We start from the raw sequence: 20,249 nt of genomic DNA, 5'->3' as shown, positions 1-20,249 counted from the left end.
GAAAACACATAACACCTATCAAGAGGTAGCCACAGAATAATGAGATACCGGAGTTATAGGCAAGTGTGCTACAGAAAGCAGGAGGATTTAGCCTGGAGAAGAGAAAACTCAGAGTTTAAAACCGAATGTCTTCCCACGCTGAACACCTCTCATGTCAAGAGTACCATTTGTGTCATTATGGTGTCAGTTACAAGGAGGTCGATTTGGACTTGAGGAAGAAAACTTTCTAACTCTGTGCAGATGTCAGAAAGGGCCCAATTGCTCTCTAGGACCTATAAAGATCGCCTTGGGCAACCATTCAGTGGGTTTTGAAAAGAACCACTAATGTGTATGCCTATGTGGGGAGAGAGGCTGGATTTATACATCTCTGAATTTCTTCTAAAACTAAGACTTCCTGTGTCAAGCATGCCTTCTGTGTTCCAGAAAGAGAGGGGAACTATATGGGAGAAGGTTTTTACACATGTGAACCACACTGAGAGGCATCCATAGGCATCAATTTGCCTCAGAAAATGTCTTGCACTGAGAAAAAAGCAAGGTCCGACTTAGCGACGCATACAGGACCCTGCTGTTCAGTGAGGGATGAAGATAAATGGTCTCAATGCTCTGACCTGAGATTATATGCCAGCAGCTTCTAGAAGTTCAGAGGTATCCCACTGGCATGTGACTTCTGCTTAATGGAAGTAAGAAACTCTCAATCAAAGGAGCTCAGTAAGTTCACACTTGACATTACCACTGTGGCTCCAAACATGCAGCAGTGATCTATTTAAAACAACGCAAAAATATCACCGGGCTCGGAAACAAGCAAATGTCTTCATGGATGAGAAATATAAAACAATTCCGAAACATAAACAGCTCTGAAGTCACAGATCCAGACCAAGGCAGTGGCAACCTGGAGTTCAAAGGCTCTGGGACAAAAGGGGGCTAGAAGCAGGCTCCCTGCTTAAAGCTAGAGGTAGACTGCCCCCGACTCCAACTTCCCCTACTACACACAAACACATCACTTGAGAAAGGCAGCATAAAAGAATTGTCCTCAAGTGCTGTAGGAGTTAACAGTACAAATTCAGCCCCAAGATCAGGAACTAAGCAAGGCACCCCCTAGCTCAGGAATAGGGCTAATAATTTCTCCTGATCACACAGTTGGGCTAGAAATAAACACCACCATCACAGGATCTGTTCAGGATTAGGATAACCACATAACCTCTCAGATAAGAATGAGTAGTCCCAGGAGAAAAGAAGAAAAGAGACTAGCAAGAACAAGATCTCCCCTCAAAATGAAGCCATAAATCAAAACTTCAACCATGTAAAGAAATAGAACACTAGGAAGGAAAACAGACCTAAGGAGCCATTGAAACAAAAAAAAAAAGCAATCTCTATTCCTTTATTTGAAGCATTGAAATAAGGTGGATAATGAGAGAATGAGCAGAAATCTATGGTGAAGAGGCAAAAATGAAACAAGAAACTGATATGAAAGTGGATGGGCAAGAAGTTTTAGAAACAAAAATTATAATAACGAATGTACATACATTTTAAAGCAATGAATGAGATAAAATCCAGCCTGAAAACAAAGGTGAATGCAAGTTAGTGAAGGAGAAGTTAAGGAGTTTTACCCAGAGGCTGTGCAGAGAGAAAAGAGAAGAACTACGGGATATTCATTAAGAATGTTGGAGGACAATAAGAGGCACAAACCTGGGTTAAATGATTGTTCCAGAAGAAGAGAATGGAGGGAATGGCACAGAAACAAAAAAACTGAGAATTTTCCAGAATTAAAGAAAGACAAAAATCTTCATAACAAAGCTGCCTTCCACTTACCAGAAGGGAAAAAATAAAAATAAATCTATACCTACATGTATCATAGTGAAACTACAGAGCATTACAGGCAAAAAGAAGCAGCTTAAAATCTACCTTTAAAAGGTGAGCTATCAAATTTAGTTGACAGCAGGCTTCCCAAAATCGAATATAGATACAAGATAAGAAAGGAGTAGCATACATAAAATGCTGAAGGAAAACCACTTTTAGTGTTTATATCCAGCTAAACTATTATTTTAGGGAAAAAATGAAAAAGTTACTTTTCAGACATATAAAATTGAAGTCAAGTGGAAGATAGGATATATAGGAAACAGCTATGAGCACAGAAAATTGGTAAGATATATCATTAAAAATAAATACTTGTTTAATATATATGTCATTATAATACTGGTTCAAAAACCGGCTCCCATACACGGAGGGCGAAGAGTAACTGAAGAAAGAGGCAGGACTCTCCAGATTGGTAGGTATAGGTTTAATAAGCAAGAGGACTTGCATACAAGGCTTGGGCAGCTGCAAAAGGAGTAGTTCTCTGCACCCGCCCACCAGAATCTTAAAAGTCTATACTCAGCTAAAGCCTTAACTCAGTCCAGATGGTCTCAGCAACACCTTACTCTCTCAAGGCTGCATCCTTGAAACCAGCTTCCACTTGGGATTGCGGGGTGAAATGTACATTCCAAGGACAGGGACGGGTGAAGAGCCTCCAACTGCCCAGAGTCCAGCTTGAAGGTCGACCAGTAGTCAAGTCCTCGAGATGCTCTCCTCCCCCACTGCCCCATTATCCTAAAATAAAATTTATAGACAATGTAACCCCTTCTTTACATGTAACTTCAAAAATATCTGTAGATAAACTCTCAGGTGGCAAACAACCAGGGCTGGACCAGGAGAAATCTCCCAGCACATGAGGAGCAGCAGGAGTTGACATGCTTGGCTGGGGAGCTGGCTCCTGTGGTTGAGGGACTGGTTACATACAAGGTGATTGAGAAAGTAAGTCAATAAATTAAAAATATGCAAGCTAGGCTTCTCACAGTTGAGAGTGGAGGTACAAGTATGGAAAGGAGAAGTCTAAATAAACTCACTATGTGAAATTGTATTTACTGCTACTGATAGGAAGTTATGGTTCGTAAGAGATAAATATACATGTGCATAGACGTAGATACAGATATGTAGGTTGAAAGAGAGAGAGAGACAGAGAGAAGGAGAGATTGGTTCTATCTCTGTCTGCTGAGAAAGCCTGGAAGCAAGACAAACAAATAACAATGAACTCACCCAACACCAGATCTTGGTTTCTAAAGGGAATCAGGGATCCCAAGAACGATGGCTGATCCCAGGGCTACAACAGGGAATCAAATGTGGACTATCCTGGAATGATAGGAACACATTTAAAGACACAGAATCCAACTTGACAGGTGTTCCACCAGCCAAACCGAGGGCAACTTGAGCATCAAAAGGAATGATAATTGTAAGGGAATATAACCCACTGAATAAAATGAGAACTCATAAATACAAACATACATACATACATACATATACAGTAGTTACCCTATGGTAGAATGCCAACTCATAAGTGTGGAAGGCATGATGGAATTAGAAAACTCATTGGACAACTGATTCACCAATAGAATCTAGGGTGAAGTTTTGATAAGGAAGAGCTTGTGTACATAACCTCAAAGTATCTCCTCTTAAAAATACCTACCAATTAGCTTTACAATGGAGAAAACCAGCAGTCACCATCTTTACTAAGTGATTATGCACTGGCAAGAACGCAGCATGACCTCTGTGACATTCCTGCCAAAAATGCACAACCCGAACCTATTGATGAGGAAACATCAGACAGTGCCCAGTTATGTAAGAGTCTACCAAGTCACTGTCCTGTCCTCCAAAAAAGTCGAGGCCGTGAAAGACAAGGAAGACGGAGGAACCAGGAACCATTACAGGTTGAAGGAGACCAGAAAGACACGACAACTAAATAAAACAAGTGACCCTGAACCGGCTCCTGCAGCCATAAAGACCATGACTGGGAAAAGGGAGGTCTGTGAATGGGATCTGTCGCCACATATATGTGATGGTACTTAAGGTATCAGTGTCAGATTCCTGACTGGAGAGGTGTGATGCGGCTTTAGAAGAGAGTTGTCCTTGTTTTTAGGAAATACGTATTAATGTAGTTGGAGGCAACGAGGTATCCTTGTGCACTTAATCCCAAATGTATTGGAACAAAAAAGGAAATGTGTGAATACGGATACATATATACAGAGAGGGGGAGAGAGAGAGAGAGAATGGTATGGCAAATGTCACAGTGTGTTTTAGAGGAAAGGCGCAAAACATTACAGAACAACAAAAAGAAAAACACTTAGATGTTGAATTTTAGAGCAACTTATCAATAGATAACTTTCCAACTGATATTTAGCAAATTGACCTTGAACCAAGACGTGATTATCTATGGAAAACACCTAAAACAGGAATCTGGAAGCCCAAGCTAACCCACGAAGGGACTGAGACAGGTGGACTAGGACTTTCTTCACACCAGATACTGATTGCACCAAGACAGTTCCTCAGGGCTTCTCTTCAGAGCTCTGTCCAATGTGCCCTTTTCATAACAAACTTTTAGTAATGCCCCCAAATGAAAGTCATGGATAATATATCCAACCCCCTTAATTTTTTATAATACAAATATATTGTCCTCACTGTAAGTAAATGGAGAGATTAAAGTAAATAAACTACAATAAAATGTATGACTCAATATGTAAGCGGTCATGACTGGAGACATAAAGTCATTAGATGTTCACATCTATATCTGAAAGCATTGTCATGAAGGTGACATCTAAAAATGCAGGCTTGATGGAAGATGATATGAGAAAAATAATATTATATACATTCTTATATATAAAACCAGGTCACTATGCTACACAATAGAAACTGACACAACACTCTAAATCAACTATTCTCCAATTAAAAAATAAAATCAAATAAAAATGCAGGCTGATTCAAGTGTCTTGCATTTATGAGTCAGATCCTCTGGGCACTGTTTCGATCAGTGAGTTCCTTTCGCAAAATGGTGAACAACTCCTGGTAAAGTTCTGAGCAAAACAAAGTCCACCCTTACCTCATTTCACCACGGAATGGTATTCTGGGGAAAAAAGAAGTGGCACTTTAAAACATGCAAACACCAATATAACACACTAAACTAGAAAGTTGTAGAGAAAACCATGGGAGAGAATGTAGAAAATAGCACTTCTTTCCGTCTGTAAACGTTCAGGAGGATGACTAACTAGAAGACATCGTGAAACGGCCACATGCTGTGTCCTTACATAGGCTCACCAGGAATCAGATAGCTAGCAGCACAGATGGCTACAGGTATGTTGCAGGGGAATTCAGATACTACAAGAGAGGCATTGCCATGGGTGAGGATGCTCTTCCATGATAGAATGATGGGAACAATTCCTGATACATTTTTGAACATTACCAATTGAAAACTTTTCTCAACTGACACCATAGATACAGTCCCTGGGAAAGTTGTGCAGACCAGCATTAGGCTCAGAACACGTTGTGCTATTCATAGAATAGGTAAGATCTAGGCTCAGCTAATTACCAAAAGGTTTTGCACCTACAGCAACATCACGAGATATTCACAAATCATGCAGAACGTGGGACAGTTCCTCATAGGTAGGACCCATCCCTCTCCCTCCTGTTCATATCACTGAATCAACCAAAGGACCTTCACACATTCCCAAATGCCCCTGCCCCAGAGGCAGAACTTCTCCAAAGGTCAAGGGGTCATAAACAACCAATTAGATGGGAACATAATTATGAGCACATAGTCCACAGATTTTCGCACCCCAACAGAGCATTTAGTTCTGTCCCAGCAGACGCTAGTGCAAAGGAAGGCTAGATATTTGAGCTCAGAGTATCTGCCTTAAGATCCTTCTGCGGTGATGCACCCACCACAGGCAACTGATAAAACTTCATGAATGAATGAGCAGGTCACTTTTCTGATTTGCGGTTATAAGCAATACATACATTTTCTGGAAAGAGGTCAGCAGGATCAGTAATGCCAAGTGTAAATAAAAAAAAAAGGAGCATGACCTCAGACACAGAAACAGTCAAGTGCCCCAACTGGGGAATAGAGCCAAGATTCAAAGGCCTCCTTAGAAGCTACTGTGGTCACTTTTCTGCTATTAGGCAGCTCCAACTTTCTCAGGACTGAGGGTCAATGCCTATCCTATTGGCTGGCTGGAAAGAGCTCCGCAGAACCTCTCTGTTTTGACCGTAAATAAAAACTAAAAGATATTACAGGAGTCTCCTCAAAGCAGGTAGAGGGGAAGGGAGATCTTTCTGGAACTTTCCCCTCACTTGGCTGGATGGGGTGCACAGAGCACCGTTAAGTGGTCACAGTGGTCAGATTCTTGGAGTCGCAGAGTCAACAGGAGCAGAACCAGTTTCCTGCGTCATTATCTGTTGAATGTGATGTGAAATCCTAACATATGGTAGCTGTCCAAAATTTCATAACTAGGATTGTTATTTCTACTATTTTCTGTTCGTGGATAAGTGAAAAATTAGCCATGTCTCAGCTCTTTCCTGGGCCTCCAAACTCAGTATGTACAAGTTGAACCTGCGTCTGAGAATCTCAAGATCACGTTCACCTGATACACATTTTATCATCTATTTTCCACATACCCTTCACCAAAATTCTTAAGCGCAGCAAACCCACAGCAAGTTAAGCAATTAAACAGCACTGAATAGAAGTAATTTCCCCAAGAAAGAGCCAAACAGATTATGAGTATGCATAAAAGATCACAAACTGGTGCCCCTTGGAGACCCATCTCCAGTTGGGGAAGGGGAGAAGCTCCTCTTTCCTTTCCACAACACTTGGATCCATCAAAAATTCAGCCTAGGAGTTCCCATCATGGTGCAATGGAAACAAATCTGGCTAGGAACCATGAGGTTGCGGGTTTGAACCCTGGCCTCACTCAGTGGGCTAGGGATCTGGCAGTGCCGTGAGCTGTGGTGTAGGTCAAAGACGTGGCTCGGGTCCTGTGTGGCTGTGGCTGTGGTGTAGGCTGGCAGCTATAGCTCTGATTAGACCCCTAGCCTGGAAACCATGGGTATGGCCAAAAAAAAAAAAAAAATTCAGCCTGTACAATTGGTCTCTCTTTTCTATTTTCCAAATATCCTCCTACTGTTGGGGAAGCATGAGGGCCAGCAAAAAAAAGGGCCCTGACTGGAGCTTCTTTTTCTGATCCCCTGGCAGCTCAACCAGCTGAGGTTCAGTGAAAGGCCTTTGTCCCTCACACTGGATAGAAATGCGTTTATGAATCAATCATTGATCTCAGTTCAGTTCTCTGAGTAAATCTCGCTATCCTCACATCTACCCACCTGTTAGCATTCCTGCCAGGCACAATTTTGGGTGGATCCGGGGCCTCTTCCAGATCTCCAAGGGCTGGAGTCACTGGACCCTGAGTAAACAGATCTCTTGCTTTCATTTCAGAAAAGAATATTTTTTTGCTTGTTTTGTTTCTGTTTTTGCTTTTTAGGGCCACACCTGTGACATATGGAAGTTCCCAGGCTAAGGGTCGAATCCGAGCTAAAGCTGCCGCCTATACCACAGCTACAGCAACTCACAATCCTTAATGCACTGAGCAAGACCAGAGATCAAACCTGAGTCCTCATGGATACCAATTGGTTTCGTTACCACTGAGCCACAACAGGAATTCCGGAAAAAAAATGTTTATTTGCAACAAATGTGTCTATTTTGGAGCCAGACTCCCAGAAACTCTAGGACATAAAATTCAAAAGACCATCACAAAGCAATGTCTGAATCTTATATTACTGACACAAAACAGATGGACCCCTGTTTCCTCCATTCCATTCAACATAAGCCCTGAGTATTTCTTTGCCTTCTTTGTGCTAATTTCTGCAGCCAGCGAGACCAGTTAGGCCTGTGAATGAAGAGGGAGCTGAAGACTGGATCATGGCAGCATCCAGGGGGCTCAGACTGACAACCCCCTCCCCCAGCCTAGCGACCATCTGAGGCTTTCTTCTCACTAGCTCCCTGTTTAACTCCGTGCTGTGTATGTGTGTGCGCATGTGTGTGTTGTCTCCCCAGACTTAAGGGCAGAGATGTCTTCTAAAAAATCTGTCTTCCCTACCCCTATAGCTCTCAAACCAAGGAATGACACATATTAGCAACTTAAATCATGCTGAACAAAGGAATGAATGAAATAAAGTCCTTCTGGCTCTATTCCCAACCCTGGAAAAATAACTGCAAACATATGTCCTCCCAGCACACTTGCTGAAATGTCTCCATGAGATTCAGATGCTTGCGGCTGAGCCCACAGCCCTGGTGCCCCTCTCTCTGTGCTAAGCAGGAAGAAACCAGGTGTCCTCACTAATCTCCTCCACTGCCAGGAAACAAGGGGTGCAGTCTCCACAGATGTGCCAACTGACCCCAAGAGAGGGAGGGGAAATTATTCAAACAAATGCCAATTTGAAAAGCATCCCACAAATGCAAAAATAATCTTATGCTACCAGGCAAGCTTTTGGGATATAGCAGGTGGCACACACTGTAATTACTGCCGACCACACACACACACACACACACACACACACACACACACACACACACACACAGACGTGTGTGTTATTTCAGGGCAAATAAACAGCTTTGAGGCAATGGTCACATCATTCCAAAGTCTCTGAGTCACAAAGAGACCTGGAGACTGTATCTGGGGTTTATCTTACTAAACCTATTAGCTAGAGCTGGGAAATAATCCAGACAGTTTTTGTAGATTGTTTCAGAAGAATCTGTTGTGGTTGGGATTAACAAATACACACTACTATGTATAAAATAGATAACTAACAAGAACTTACTATACAGCACAGGGAAATCTACTCAATATTCTGTTATAACCTATATGGGAAAAGAATATGAAAAAGAATGTGTGTGTGTGTGTGTGTGTGTGTAACTGATTCACTTTGTTGTTCTCCTGAAACACAACATTGTAAGTCAACTAGACTCTAATAATCAAAAAAGAAAGTAAGAATCTGTTGTGAAGGAGATACATCTGTGGGCTACTTCATATTAAATCTCCTATCAGGAAGGTCACCTCCTGGCATGATCAACAATCAGACCAAAGCCCAGGAAACACTCACAGGCATTCCTCTCCCAGCAATCTGTTCACTAACACTTTCTTATAAGGTCATGAAGAGGAAAGTCCTTGAAGCTCTCAGTGCTCACAGGTCCCAAGAGAGAGGCATGACTTCCAAGAATAAGAGACAACAGAAAGAGATGAACAAACAAATCTAGGGAATAAGGCAAGTCAAGAAGGATTTAAGCCGATTAGCCATCAAAGAACCAGCCAATAAACTTGCAAGTTCTTTTGTCTGACCCACCCCATCAGTCTACCAAGCACACACGATGTGTTTGAATTACACTGGGCTTGACTACGACCCCACTACATACCATAGTGCAATATTCACTTCTGGGCACTGATCTACAGTCCTAAAACATCGGTAGATATAAAATCATCCAAGTATGAATTAAGCTAAGACGTTTGTAGCAGGTGCTATTGACATTAGAAGTTGCCTTAGTCACTGTTAACAATGAGCCTGCAAGTCAAGCCAACTATTGAGTTTATGCCAAATGACTGATTAGGAGTGAAATTTAAAGGGGAGTAGGTAAGACTGGAGATGAAGTACAATAGGCAGCCTGAAGTTTTTGTATCTGTGAGAAGAGCCTCAGTGTTCAGCAGCGGCAGAACAATGCAATCAAGCTTGGTATTTTTTCACAAACAAGAGCAAGGCATCTTAGGAAACAGGCACCAATGAATATATGTGTCCTAAAGCAAAATTACTCAGTACAGCCCATAGAGACCACATGTACCCTGAAGAGCAACTAAACACAGCAGGGACTAAAAAGGACTCTGGAAAGCAGAAGACCTGGTAAATAACATCTGGAAATTATAGTAAACTCCAACATCATATAAAATAACAACAGAGGACCTACTGAATAGCACAGGGAAATCTATTCAATTCTCTGTAATAACCTATGTGGGAATATGTATATGTATAACTGATTCACTTTGCTGTACACCTGAAACACAAGTACAATATTATAAGTCAACTATCCTCTGATAAAATTTATATTAAAAAACAAAAGAAATGAAATATAGGAGCATTCCACTAAAACTGGAACCAATCTGGAAGTTGCCCAGAGTTGATCAGGCTGCAAGAACGACCATAACAAGAAGAACCTCAATGCAGGAAGGGTTCCACTTGAATGGGTGTATGATCACAGACGCAGTGTTTCTCCATGTGCACCCATGAATACTGCTTGAGAAACAAATGTATTAGAGAACATGTCTGTTCAAAATAGGAATTCTACCCTTGAGCTCTAAGTGTGCTAAGTTTTCCACAATTAGAACTACCAAATCTCCAGAAGGATTTGACAAACCCTCACCTTGCTTTCTGTTGGCAGAGAGAAATGGTGAGGCCAGAGCATAAAGAAAGCTCAGTGTGTACTATTCAATGAAGTGCGAACTACAGTGTCATGGCTGAATGACATTTATCTTAAGCACACATATATCTTGAACACATATATCTACCAGAGAATATTTTTGCATAAAAATGCCTCCCCACTGCCTCCTAATGCTGTCTCTGGATGTTTGGTTCTAAATGTTCACTTCTGTTGACTCCTGACTCCCCTGCCTAAAAAATAAATCTTCTCCCAAGGGGCTGACAGATCCCGCATAGAAAGGACTTCTTGCTAATGCCCCTCATAGGTCCATCAAGCCATGCTCAGCATACATCATAAATTCAAACTCCACTGGGGTACAGGCTGGGCTCAATCTATAACCTACCTCGTAGTTCAGATTTGGGGGACAAAAAGAGGGCCAATCAATGTTTTCTGAAGCAAATTCAATAATTAAAACCCACAGAAACCAGGTGTGTCCGGGAGAGACCAAAGGCAAAATGGACGGAAGGAGAGGAAGAGGGGATGGGGCAGGGCTTCCGTCCTGTGGGAAATTCACCAAGCCCTTGGGGGAAAAGACGCACTCATGAGACTAAAACAATTCAATGCCGCATATAAGGGATAAACTAGGGGTTCTTTACCCTGGCCATACATTATAGTCATTGGAGAACTTTTAGAAAACAGTTATCGTGCTCTTACCCCCACAGTTCTGGGGTGAGATGCAGGCAGCAATCTCATCTAAAAGCTCCCTGGGTTTTCTAACATGAGGCTATGGCAGAGACTCATTTATTCTGACCGCAGAAGCTGTAAGAGCTCAGATGAGAGGGAGAATCCTAAGGGTAGGAGCAATCAGGAAAGCTTCCCAAAGGGATAGGTAGGGAAGGGAAAAAAAGGACCAGGATTGTAGGGTAACAAAGGGAAAGGAAGTCTGGAATGTGCCTGGTTATGAAGGCATGGAACACCAAGCCCAACAGGGCAAACTTAATCTGATCGACAACGGAAAGAAATGCGGGTTCCTGAGATGGGCTGGTGCAGATACACAACACTTTTAAATTGACAGGGCATTTTCCTGTCCATGATCTTGTTTTCCTTTGAGCTACAATAAGGGGTAGGAAGGAAGGCAGGGAAAACATAAACATCTCCATTTTACCAATGAGGAAATGGAGACTCAGAGAGTTTGAGTGACTCAGTAAGAGTAGTGATTTCAGGAAATTAGTCCAGTGAGAGCATGCAGTGTGAATTACAGTGTGGGAGAGAGGATTCCAGGAGGTCCCAGAGAAGAAGGATGCCTTCCCATAAATGGGGGATAATACCAGTCCACGGCCTAGCAGAAGCAGGGGAAACACAGCAGAGAGAGGGTCTGAGAGCCGCCTTACTGCCATGAATCCCTCTATTTGTGTTTGGTGCATGGGCACCAATCTTTAACACAGTAGGTTAAAGTTGGTGCAACTGGGTCTGCGTTAAGAATTAGAGAGGCTGCAGAACAGAGGGAATGAAGTACATCTGAGCAGACATGGCTGAGAACTTGACCTGCCAGCAAGGGCAACATTCCTGCCTGAGCTGATTTTAAAGTGGAGGAAGCCATTTTTCCATTCCTAAGTTGCCCTCAAAGTGGAGGGAACTCTACTCTTGACAGACTTTGCTCTCTCCCCATCTCCCAACACATCATTCATTTGACTGGTAAATTTGAGAAAAATAACTAAGGATGCTCACTTGAACTAGAACTTCATTGCTTATGAAATCCAGCCAGGCCATGGGGAACAGGAGTGTTCCCCAAACCCTTGCCTGGGCAGGCATTTTCCTGTGAAAAGCCCTGTTCTGTTCAGTGCTGCCAGGGCTGGGTGGGTGAGCTTGCTTGGTTCTAGGGCTTGGAATGAACAAGCTCACTTGGCTAACAGAACTGTAACCATGAGCTCCAACTTAGGGTTCTTAGTGATGCCCTTGGAGCCCTTTCTTACCCTTCATTCAGTCTGTAACTTCTTCAGAGCCAGGGAAAACAAGAAGAACTTCCTCAGAGACCCCGAGAGTTGACAACAGAATTGGAAGAAGAAAACAAAGAAATTCTCAGTATGAACCCCTTGACCCTGGCAGCCCCAGGGTGGGTTTTTCACCCCTCAATGGAAGAGACGAACTTCCAAAGGAGCCCGGAAGCGTAAATAGTCCACCCACATGCCCGCTGGAGAAAGCTGCCTCTGCTTCAGCTCTAGAATCCACTCTGGGAAATACCGTCAGGCCACAAAAGAGCCCAAATTTTGCCGATGTCTTGTTTACTTATAGACTGTTGCCTCCGTCAAGCTCCTTCATCCAAATAGCCAAATGCATGATTGGCAGGCTCTAGTCTGTGATTTTTGCAGTGCTGAAAAACTACAGAAGCCAAGACAAATATTTTAATATTCTTTACCTTGTTAAACAGTCTGACAAGCCAGCTGATTACACAGTTTACTTTGAAAAGGCAAAGATGGTATAAAAGATCATTTTTGTCTGAGATAATTTTGTGATTCATTTTCTTTCAGTAAGCCTAAAGTCTGTATCTTTTAGGGGGCAAGAGACAATATTCATTCTCTCTTATAGGTCTTGGGATTAAATTATACACACACACACACTCTTTGAAGTCCAAGCTTTTCAGAAAGTCTTAGATTAAGTTGACCTTGATCATCTAGAAGTTGTAGCTACCTGCTCATACCAGGAACTGGGTCATAAGCTAATTTATCAATATCATCTCTTTTTACCTAAAACTCTTAGATCACTTTCTGCCCTATGGAAGATGTGCAATAAGTATACATTTTTAGCCCAAAACATAGTTAAGCGATAGGATAGGTAGAGAAAACACAAATTCAAATTTGGAAGGTTTGTGAGTTGTCTGCCTTATTTTTATAATTTCTACTTTTAACATATGTTTCAGTATTTTGCCCTCCATTTATCCCAACTGCATTTCCAAGACTGCACATTATGAACCCACTTCTGTTACATAGCTAAATAAGCTCAGCTGTGGTTCAGATTGGTGCCCATTTAGCAGTTTCATGTGCTTCTCTTTCACCTCCTTGGAGCAGGAGAGGAGGGGGAGGTCCATAGAGGCAGGTTTCTGTCAGGCGATTGGAATCTGGGCAGGAGTTAGTCAGTACTAGAAGTGTGTTCCCAGAAGTATGGTACCAGAACCTGAGTGACCATCCCTGAGAAGGGACAAATTTCACAAGACACTTGGTGCTGAGTAAAGGAGGACTTACTGTCATATTTCCCTCTTTCCTACACATAATGAGATCTTGGAGAGAGGATTTCTTTCATAGAAAAGAAAGATAAGAGGAAGTCATTGACACTTTCTGGGTTCAGATCCTTTTGCTGATGCTGTTGTATTTAAATTTCTTCCTTACCTCTCTTTCTTTCCAAGGTAACTTGTCAATGTCCAGTTTAAGCCTTGTCTCCTCCAGGAAGCCCTCCCCGACTACACCTGCTAGAAGCAATCATCCCTTTAAGAATAAAGTCCAACCCAGCCAAGAATCATCTACCACCAGTTTAGCCCAATAGGTATACAAACATCTGATTTAGCTGTTTGAAGACTGTGTTGTGTATTGACACAAATCATATGATAAAGAGTGGAAAAAAATAAGGAAAAAAAAAGAACAAAGAGCATCATGAGTTCAAACTATGGGTGATTTCAAATGAAAATAAGAGACTAGAAATGGCTGAGAATTTCAAGGGACATCAGTGTTCACCTAGCTCTGATTCTATTTGATGAATAAGTTCTCCTAAGAAATGAGAAATATTTCTAATAAGCTCTAAAAAGCCCTCCAGAGTGGTCCTACTTGAGTCCTTGCAGAGGAAGAAAATGAAGTTCCTCTCCCCAACTCACTTTGGGAACATCTGTAAAAGTCAAGGTCAGTTCCTTAGGTTGGTTGTGGTCTATTTCCTTGTGTGATAATGGAAAGATAATACTAAGATGGACTCTTCCATTCATTACTTCACACTATCTCTGTCCAATATCAGTACAGAGTAACAGTACACTGATTCTACCAATCATTTATCCATCTGTCTATCGATCTAGTACCTACTTAGTGCCAATGTTCAACCAGCTGGATGAAATTTCAACAAACCAAGTGCTCCCAAGCACACTGCATATAGCCTTACAACCAGACACAGAGGCCATTCATTCATTTATTCAATGCTCTATTTGGGAATATCTACAATTCGCTGGGTACTTAAAACTGGGTGTATAGCAGAGAATAAAACAAGCAAAGTTCCAGCAAAGAGTCCACATTCTGATGAGGGCAATAAACCAACAAGAAATTATAGCCATATACATAAGACAATGCAGTGATAAGTGCTATGGAGGAAAATAAAGTAGTATCAAGGGATAGATGGTGACTGAGGATGTTATGTCAGGTGGTAAAGAGAAGTCTGAGGAGGTGACATTTGGGCAGAGACCTAAATAAAGTGATGAAGTGAACTATGTTAATATCTAAAAGAAGCTTCCGTGGGGAAGGAACACCTAGTGCCGAGAATGAGGTGGAGGTGCATTAGATGAACAAAACCACCAGTGCAGCTGGAAAACTGTGAATGAGAAAGAGGCAGGGAGGAAATGAGGTCAGCAGGTTTGACCAAGGGTGCTACGCATGTCGACTCCACTCTTGGTTAGAACAGTTGTGAGGAAACTTATGCTCTCATGTAAGTCTTAGAGTGCTCACATGGGCTGCTCTGCAGAGAACAGAACAGATGGTTGAAGGCCCAGAGTGGAGGCTGGGAACTAAGGCAGGAGTCTCTCTTGCTTGTTCCTGCTACTTCCTGTATGTCATCTTTCCAGCCCAGTTGCAATCTGTTCCAGGGCAGACTGTTCTGGTCTGTCTGGAAACCCCACTGCTTGGCTCCAGGGAACCTTCCAGAGCCCAAAACAACTCCCTACATTTCCTTTAATGTGTTTTTCTTTCCTCTACAACCCAATGAAATATGCCCATGCCAGTCTCCCAAGCATCATACCCTTCCCCAGGTGTTCAATCCACCCACATTCATGGTCTGTTTCTGTTCAGATGGTGCTAGGAGACCAGCTAACTAACCTCATACACTGGTTCTCACTGGGGTGCCAATGACCATTGCAATATTAATATATTACCTGTCCAAGGGGTTTCTTCAGTGCCTAGTTCCAAAGAATGGATCTCTGACAAGGTCATTTCAGAAACCAAGACAGACTTTGCACAAAGTATTAGCAAGATTTTAGCCCTCTGATAATAGTACAAGAAAAAAGATGAGAACATATTTTGCAAATTTGACATGATTTCAGGAATAAAATGAACATGGAATTTATCCATTGTCTGGAACGGCAAAGCCCTAAGAAGCTGTTTAATTGAGTTAACCAATTTTGAAGATGGGGAAGTCCCAGAATCAGAGGGCATCCCTAGAAAACCCAGAGAACTGGTTCTTCCTAAACTCTGAAAATTGTGAAATATCTGGGGAATAGATAGAATGATGCAGATAACTTGTATCATCATTATTATTTTGCTAATTATGTTCTGGGGAACCTCTTTCACCATCCTCCTTCAACCTCTATTTCTCGGTGGAAACCACATTCCATGGCTCAGAATTCACTTGGCTTCTAGAGTCAGATTCTGAGATATAAGTAGATACAACCCTAGAGATCCATGTTTTGAGTCACTCGCTCCAGTCGACCCAGGCCTCCAAAAGGAGAGGTGACTTGGCTTAGAAAAATGTAGATAGTTCTAAGCATTGGGTCCTATTACATCCTTGGGCAGGTAACCCATGTCATGTTACCTGGGGACATTTAAGAAAACATACATTTTCTCAAAAGCAGCAGAGAAAGAAGGGAAGCCTCCTTACTTGCCATTCCCTGGGCTCAGGTACAGTTTGGGTGCTGGCTTCTCAGAGGACCTTGGTAACTTCAGAAAATTTTGTTCTCCTACCCAGAGAAGGAGGAATCCTATGGTCTAGAGTCTGAGTGATGATGACACCATCGAAGCAACAGACTAAATATTTTTGTGATTCCATAAGCAGAAAACAAACTGCTCGATGAATGACAGGCACTGCACAGATGCCACTTATTAAATAATTAAAATAAAGTAGAAATTAAAAATAAACAGTGGGAAATGATTTGAAACATACACAAGCAAAGGAAGCAGAAAGAGTAACTTGGGAATGAAGAAGTGAGTAAAATTAGATTTGAGTTATTTCTAAATTCAATTGCATCTAGATGAACTGGCTTGCTTTCTCCCATTGTCAGCATGAAATTAACAATACCTTAAACTGAGAAATCCTGGAAGTAAGTGTAATACTAATGCAGCAGCCATGGTGCCTCTTTGGACGGGCTGGAAAGTGTCCAGATTTTGCTGATTTGGACAAAATGGGTAGGTAGAAAATGAGATACAATGGAAAGGAAATGAAAATAGAATTTGTGATGGTCAGCAAATGCTGTGTGATGAGCAATTATAGAAACTAGTCACAGTAAACATTTACCTTTCTCAGATTTGTGGGTCCATTGTGAATTTGCTGATCCATACTGGGCTCTGCTTCAAGCTGAAATTCAGGCTGGGATTGGAGTTGATTGGAGTTGAGTTATAACTGAACTCAACTTTGTGCTTTGGTCTTTTCCACAGTGCTTATTCTGGGAGTCAGGCTGAAATGGTAACCAGCTACCCAGAGGAAGCTTGTTTCATGATAATGACAGAAATTTCAAGAAAGTAGCTATAAACTCACAATTTCTCTAAAGCCTCAACCTGGAACTGGCCACTCCTACCCCACATTCCATTGGCCAGTACAAGTTCCACGGTCAAATCCATGATCAACAGCATGAGAAAATACACTCCATACACGCTACTAACTGATACTACAAAGTCACATGGGAAATTCAATGGAGGATCGTGGAATTCTAATGCAGGAGATTGGGAAGTACTGCAAACAGTGGTTCAGCCTACCATGGGTTTTATTTAATATGATACTTTTCAAAGTCATTTGTTTATCATGTCCTTCAAAATGATATTCTAGACCAGTTTGGCAAACAACAGCCCATAGGGCAAATTTAGCCTGCCATCTGTCTTTGTAGGTCCTGCAAACTAAAAATGATTTTTATATATTTAAATGATGGTGGAGGGGAGCATTCAAAAGAACAATGAGGTTTGGGGACATATTCAAATTATATAATCTTCAAATATCAATGTCTATAAAGTTTTAGTGTAACATATCAACACTCATTCATTTACGTATTATCTATACTGCCTTTGCACTTCAACAGCAGAGTTGAGTAGCTGCATGCACAGTCTACAATATTCACTAGCTGACCTTTTAAAGAAAAAAATTGCTGACCCTTAGTCTAGATTACTGTTGTCCAATAGAAAAATAATGTGAGCCGTATATGTAATTTTATGCTTTCTATTAGAACCATTGCAATATTGTGATTTATAATAAGAGATATAGATTTGGCCTTCCTCTCTTAACACCAGGCTCCTAAAACCCTTGCAATTTCCTAAATGATGAGGGAAATAAAATGTCTTGACTTTCATTACAAACCTCTTTCAATCACACCTGAGTTTATGTTAATGAGGTGACTTTTGGAAAGCATCTAAGGATGGTGGCTGGTTGCCAGGGGAACCAATGCCATGACTGGAGGGTTGAAACCTTCCTCCCACCACCCCCAACCTCAGGGAGGAGAGAGAGCTTGGAGATGGAATTTATGGCCAATGGCCAACGAGTTAATCAATCATGCCTATGTAATGGAGCATTCACAGAAATGCCAAAGGACAGGATTTAGAGAGGTCTGTGTTGGTGAACATATGGCAATTCAGGAAAAGAGGCAAGCTTGGAGAGCACAGAACCTCTGCACCACTTCCCACATATTTTGCCCTGTGAATCTCTCCCACCTGGCTCTTCCTGAGGTATATCCTTTTATATTAAATGGGTAATCCATTAAGGAAAATGTTTCTCTGTTCTGCGAGCTGCGCTAGCAAATTAATTGAGCCCAAAGAAGAGGTGATGGGAACCTCCAATCTACAGCCAGTTGGTCAGAAGCACAGGTGAGAATCTAGACTTGAGATTGGCATCTAAGGTGGGGGTCAGTCTTGTGGGTCTGGGTCCTTGACCAGTGGGATCTGCTGATATCCAGACAGAGTCAGAATTGAGTTAAATTTGTGGAGCATCCAGCTGGTTCCAGAGAACTGACTGGTGGTGTGGGAAAAAACACACATACTGCAATCGGTGTCAGAATCATATGCCTCAAAAAGTAAAAAGAAACAGGTGAAATTAACTAAATTATAAGTAATCAAATATATTCAAAAGAGAATATTATATAAGAATATTAATGAGATATTTTACATTCTTTTTTCACACTGAGTCTATAAAATCTGATGTGTATTTTATACTCAGCACATCTCATTTCAGACTAATCACAATTGAAGTGATCGAGAGCCACATTGGCTGGTGGAGACGATATAGGAAAGGAAAATGTAGACCATTTTTATCTCCCCTTTGGAAAATCTGCTCCTGGGTTATTGTTGCTATTTTTCAGGTATCTTCTTAAATCAATTTATTCTAAATGATCTCTCTTAGTTTGAATGACTGGAGAATGTATTTCTGCAGCCAACATTATGTTATCTTGTGCCAGAAGAAGATCCCTACCCATGACATATGCTCAAAAAGTATTTGCTGTATAAATAAATATGTGAGTGAATGATGCACTTATCCATATCACGTTTCTAGAGTTATTCTCTGGCTTCTCCTTGTGTTGGATTTCTGTCCTTCTAATTAAACAGTTTGCTTCTTAAATGTGATGACCAAGTATCTCCTATTAGACCAGCCCTCCTGCAGATAATGGCTACAATGTGTGGAGAATATTTTTAAAACAGCTCCATGAAAGTATTAAAAACAAGATGAAACTGGAGAGGAGACCACAACTGGAAGAAAGGAATGGCACTGGGTAAACTCTCCATTTTTACAGTTTTTCACCTAAAGGCAGACTTCAGGCAGCAGCAAGTGGAGCAACTAAAACTTGGTAGAAATCCCATAGCCTTGCTGGTTTGCAGAAGCAAAGGACAGAATTCATGGCACCCAAAGTGGCTGGGAAGAGGAGGAGGCAATCCAAAAGGGAATGAGCCCAGGAGGGGGAGTCTGAAATTCTGCTTATAAATTCTGCTCAAGTCTCTGGCTACCCCCTGAACAACACAGGTGTAGGGACAGACACAAAGTAGCCTAGCTGAAAGTGAAAGAACAGAGAAGAGAATTTTGCGTTGCCAGTGGAGATAGGGTTTAGCATTTTAGTCCAGCTGACACTTTTCTGAGGAATATCACAGAATAATCCAGAGTGTCTATAATGTATCATTCAGAACATGCTAGATACAATTTGAAAAGACTAAACACTTCACTTCTGCATATCTTCCTGGAGAATTCCTTCAGGACCCAGTGCTAATAACAGTTTTAGTAAGAAGCTCTCCCCTCCCCCACTCAATCTCTAAACCCAGGCATCCTCTCTGTCACAGCAGGCATCACAATTTAGAATAATGAGGTTCTTTTGTAATACCTCTAACTCATTATACTCTGAGCTGTATGAAGGCATATGACTGATCTCAGTCCTATTTGTCTCCCCAGTGCCAAGTCCCGTGCCAAGGATGCAACAAATGGGCCTTGTGTGGAGGAAAGGAAGAAAAATACTTTTTTTTTCTGAAAATTAAAGGTCTAAAAAAATTGTATAAAATCCTTTTGACTCAGAAACAAGCTCTCTGTAATTCTCACAAGACTAGAGTTTTAGGTAACAATACCAGCTCTTCACATTTCTATAACATTTATAATTTACACAGCACTGAGCATAATCTCACCTAATCCTTTTTGACAACCCAATTACACATTAGTACTTGAATAGTGCAGCTGAGAAATCCAATGATCAGAAACATTGACTTGTCCAAGATCTCTGACATATGAGTGAATACGAACAGAACTTTTTTGTCTTTTTTTTTTTTTTAGGGCCACACCCACAGCATATGGAAGTTCCCAG

At 41.5% G+C, this 20,249-nt stretch overlaps 1 long non-coding RNA gene across 1 annotated transcript; it reads right to left on the bottom strand.

Moving 5' to 3' along the window:
- Positions 1-2,263: 2,263 nt before the first annotated feature.
- On the bottom strand, positions 2,264-3,156 carry LOC125126873 (uncharacterized). The gene is made up of 2 exons (XR_007134811.1): positions 3,073-3,156; positions 2,264-2,586 (listed from the first exon to the last, which is right to left on the bottom strand). It is a non-coding gene; the product is annotated as an uncharacterized LOC125126873 (long non-coding RNA).
- Positions 3,157-20,249: the final 17,093 nt, after the last annotated feature.

Source organism: Phacochoerus africanus, chromosome 5, assembly GCF_016906955.1.
Source record: "Phacochoerus africanus isolate WHEZ1 chromosome 5, ROS_Pafr_v1, whole genome shotgun sequence".
Lineage (NCBI taxonomy): Eukaryota > Metazoa > Chordata > Mammalia > Artiodactyla > Suidae > Phacochoerus > Phacochoerus africanus.
The sequence above is the reverse complement of the archived record's forward strand: the minus strand, read 5'-3'. Positions and strand labels throughout refer to the sequence as shown.